The sequence below is a fragment of the Monodon monoceros genome, unplaced genomic scaffold (assembly GCF_005190385.1).
Source record: "Monodon monoceros isolate NGI ecotype Baffin Bay Population unplaced genomic scaffold, NGI_Narwhal_1 Super_Scaffold_22, whole genome shotgun sequence".
NCBI classification, from domain to species: Eukaryota; Metazoa; Chordata; class Mammalia; order Artiodactyla; family Monodontidae; genus Monodon; species Monodon monoceros.
Window position 1 is genome coordinate 50,611,413 of NW_021703779.1, and position 5,116 is coordinate 50,616,528.

At 33.2% G+C, this 5,116-nt stretch overlaps 1 pseudogene; it reads left to right on the forward strand.

The window, feature by feature from the left end:
• The first annotated feature begins 3,939 nt into the window (after positions 1-3,939).
• Positions 3,940-4,896, forward strand: LOC114905802 (annotated as a pseudogene).
• Positions 4,897-5,116: the final 220 nt, after the last annotated feature.

Sequence of the window (5,116 nt, forward strand, 5' to 3'; positions counted from 1 at the left end):
ATAAAAATAAATGATGCAACTGAACTTATTTACAAAACAGAAACAGACTCACAGACTTAGAGAACAAACTTATGGTTACCGGGGGGAAGGGTGGAGGGAAGGGATAGTTAGGAAGTTTGGGATGGACATGTACACACTGCTATATTTAAAATGGAAAACCAACAAGGGCCTACTGCATAGCACAGGGAACTCTGCTCAATATTATGTAACAACCTAAATGGGAAAATAATTTGAAAAAGAATAGATACATGTATATGTATAACTGAATCACTTTGCTGTACACCTGAAACTAACACATTTTTAATCAACTATACTCCAATATAAAATAAAATGTTAAAAAAATTTAAAGTCTCTTCCCATGCAGTTTCAATTCACCTATATTTTCTTATAGATTTCTATAATTTCATCATAAATATTTAATGACCTAATCCACCCAGTTTGATTTGAGAAGTGAGGGTTTATCATTTTTTTTCCTCTAAATAACTAACTGCATTAACTCCATTTGTTAAAAAACCTTTGCTTTTCTCCCAATGATTTGTGAAGTACTTTCCAACAAATTTTTCACAAATTAAATACATGTAATGGAGCAGGACTCTATGGAGCCTTCCACAGGCAGGCCCCTCCCCCATATCCTCTGCTTTAGCTCCTCTCTAAAGTACCTAGATAACAGTATCTGATGCACATTTCCTGAGTGGTTTTACACATGTAACCCCCCCCCACCACCACAAAATGGAAGATGTTAACTACTTGCTGACCATGAGCACATAGTCCCTAGGCCTCCTGGAGCCTAAGGAATGATAATGTTAACCCTTGTGACACTGCCCTGTTACCTCACCATCAACAAGAGAACTGTCCATAAGCTGATCACATACCCTGCAACACCCCTCCCTCACCTGGCATTTAAAAATACTTTGCTGAAACCCTTCAGGGAGTTCAGGGTTTGGGGGGCATGAGCCACCTCTCTCCTTGCATGGCCCTACAATAAACCTTTCTCTGCTCCAAACTTCAACGTTTCAGTTTGATTGGCCTCACTATGCGTAGGGCACACAAACTTGCATTCAGTGACATACATACATAATTATCTAAGTCATATAGAAAAATATATATATACGTATGTATATATTTATTTTACATATCAAAGAAAAATGTGTATTTATTCATTGCATATATGCCACTAGAACATAGGCTCCATGACAGCAGGGATTTCATTTTGCTCACTGCTCTGTCTCTAATGCCTTAAATATTGTTTTCATGGTAAACAGTGAATAGATGCTTGATGAATTGATACACTAGGTTTTTTTTCTGAGCTAAATATCCTATCTGCTGATTGGCTTGTCAATTCTTATTCCAGCACTACATTAATTTGAGTCATCTAGCTTTAAAATTCATTTTAATATCTGATAAGGGAAGCTCCCCTCAGTACTCTTCTTTTTCAAAATGTTCTTGGCTAATCCTATTATACTTCCAAGTAGAACATTAGTATAGTTTTTTCAAGTTCCAAAAGTATTTTAAAATGTTTTTCATTATAAATTGTTAAGGTGTGTTAAGAATTTCAAAACAGGCAAAAAGAAAAGTATAATATACAGTCTACCTGTTGGGAAGTCAGATTTCAGGTAACTGTAATCAACAGTAAAGAGAAAAAAGGCTTCTAATAAGCCCCCGAGATAGTGACCTTAACGACACAGCTTTGTAACAAAATCAGGTAGGATGGTACAAGAGTGAAAGGCTTGGTCATTTTCATCATTTATTAATCAAACATGTGTGATAACTATTAGAAACCATAATCTATAATCTATTAAAGGAACTCCTATAAGTCAGTAAAAATGGTGAGGAACTCTAATAGAATAACTGGCAAATATAAAGAGGTATTTCATAAAAGAAAACTCACCAAAACTAAAAGAATATGAAAAGATGCTCAAACGCATTAGCAATTTGAAAAATATAAATCAAAATAATGAGATATCACTTTATAGTAATCAAATTGGCAAAAATTAGAAAGCTGAATAGTGACAAGAATTGGGGGGTGGTTGGGCAAGATAGCAGCCCTCATTCACATAGTAGGGATGCATGCACGAGGATGTTCATTGCAGAGTTTTTTGTGATGTTGGAGTATTAGAAGCAAACTAAGTGTATATAACTGAAAGAGTGAATAAATCAAATGTGGTAGATTCAGAGTATGGAATATTAGGCAGCAGGCAAAGCAAATGACTAGGTATAGACATGGAAACATGGATAGATATTAAAAACAGTGCTGAGTAAGATATTAAAACAGTGCTGAGTAAGAAAAGAAGAAACAGAATGAGATATATATTTTCATCTAGATTGCTATAATTATTATAATTTTGTTTTGCTTACTGCTGTATCTCTAGTGTCTTAAATATTAGTTGCATGGTAAACACTGAATAAATATGGTACAATACAAGATATACAAATTTTAAAATAAATGTATACACAAAAATTACAAGAACACATACATAAAAAAGAATAAATCAAACACAGAGTGGTATCCTATTAGGGATGGGGATGAATCTGAAACATAATATTGCTTAATAAATGGCAACTATCATTATTATTACTATTATTATTATTAATACAAAGGAGCCCTTCATATTATTACAAAGCCTCTCATTCAAGCTTATTAGCCTTTATTAACACACAACTCTTAAAATTTTTATCCTTTTTCCTGGTAAGTGCTAGATTAGACAAAACAAACTAGAAGTGGGTAGAAGACAATGCCAAGCGACATGTATGAAAGAAGAGAGACACCAGAAAAGACAGATAATGCATGCTAATAATGATGATCCTGCTCAACAAGAAAAAGTTAAAAAATATTTGATATTTTCTATTTTTAAAAAATCTAGATTTTATAGCTAGCATTCAAAAATCGTTAGAATGATTTCCCCCATGAAGTGAAAATCATCAGTTCATAAAATATGTTCTTATTTCCCAGCAAGGATAGTTTTAAGGCCCAAAATATAGTAGTTGTGAACAAGAATTGTAAAATAGTAAGATTAAATTGCCTTTAAAAAGTAGATTTTGCACCTTCCCAAAAGCTTGCATATAGAAGCTGCAGACCAAATGGAGCAAGAAACTTGCTGACATTTCCTCAAATTCAAATATAAGGACGATCCAGTGAAACACCACTAGGAAATAAAGAAAGGGATGGGTTATTTCCAAAATACCAGGGATGGGGGGCTAATTTTGTTAACATTGATTACGTTTTATCTTCAATTTAGAAACCAAGCTCTTTTTATAACCAGGAAGACCTCTCTGAGAGGTTTAGGCTGCCATTTAGTAACAAATCTTAATTATACCTTGCCTACTCATTTTAAGTTTTACTTTGCTTATAAGCCAGGGAAAACAACATCCACAGTTTGTTTATATGAATTTGTCTTTATGTGTATTTCAATGTTAAAGTTATAAGAAGAATGGAAATGCGATTTTCTCTCATTAATAATGATCATTTTATAATAAATACTAACCATCATTATTACTATTATTTTGAAAAAGGACAAGCATGGTAGAAAGAACAGGAAATAATGGATATAATTCTAGCTGAATCTAAAGCCCTTCTCCCTAAACCTCTAATTTACCATTTAAAAATAAAATAATTCTACAATCATTCTACCATAGACTTGAATACAGAATACTGTCCAAATTACTTTTCTCCTCTTTGAAGATATTATTTTTCTTTAAACGAGCTCCTCTTTAACTAGAGATGTATGTGTTTTCCCACCATAAAAGGATAGAGGCTTTTATTAATTTTCTATATATCATAAAAACAATCTCTGAACACCTTTATAGTTTAGAATTTAAAAGTATAATTTTTCAGTTATCCAGGGTGTATTAACTTGAAGCCTGTAAACGCAGATGCTGCTACACATAAAATCTGAGCCAGATCCACAATTATCTTCTAGTTTTCTCCTATTGTCTAATAACATGTACACCAATAAGAATGCTAATTAGCTAACTGCCCACCTTAACAGTTTGGAAAACAAAGGGAAACACAGAACAGAAATGAGACAGTACTGTATAGAAGTTATAATGAAAGAGAGAAAAGCTAAGAAAAATGACCAGATGCTGAAAAGAAGAAAGGTAAGTTCTTTTCCTGATGCTGCTACTTCTCTACTACAGGTAATTCATAGCAACTAGGTCTTTGTAAATTGTTCTGTTGATGACACTGGGAAAGACACAAACAGCAATAATTTGGAAAGTCAATTCCAAGCTACCCAAGTTGCTGGAAAATTCTTTGTGTGGGAAAAAAGCCCTCCATAGACAACGTAATCTGAGCTGGTTTGATTAAAAAATGTGTACCTTTCTCTGACTGTAGTACTATTGAATTTTAATCTGCTTAGGTGTACTTGCTAATATAAATTTTGGGAAACCAGAATAGACTGTGGTAGATGAAGGTACTATATCATCATTAATTGCTATCTTGTCATCTCTCCATTCACACATCAGTGAAAAAGCTGTACAGGCTCTCAGAAACATTGCAAGTAATGGTTTGCTTCCAATGATTTCATTATCAAGAATGGCAAAATAAACACTTCGTTAACTCTACTTGTATTGATAGCTATTGATTTGCCATCTTTAGCACATGGTTATTTATATAGTCTAATCTGGACACTTTCAAATCTTTATTATAATAATATGCTATTCCCCCTTTAGATGCTATTAAGCAAATTCTTCCTACTTTTGCATCATGACTGTTGAGAAGTATTTAGAGCTATTTGCTGAGCTGTCCTACCTTACTGATGGTTCAATGAACTAACTGACATAGTCAAAAAAGCAAGAGCTTTGCCAAAATTTGTAAAATTTCTAGGAGCTGCTGAACAGCCAATTGTGACTCCAGCCTTAAGAACCATAGGAAATACCACCAATGGGACAGATGTATAAGTTTAGAATGTAATAGATGTAAGGCACTTTCAGTTTTTCCTTTTTAACTGCCAACATATCTATAAATATTCATTCATTCAACCCAAATAAAATATGCATTTACAATATGCTAAATAATAATTCAGACACTGAGGATTCAACAGTGAACAATACAGATAAGCTCCTTATACATTCAACTAGGAGAGATGAATAAACAAGTATACCTGTAACTGTAAAGATA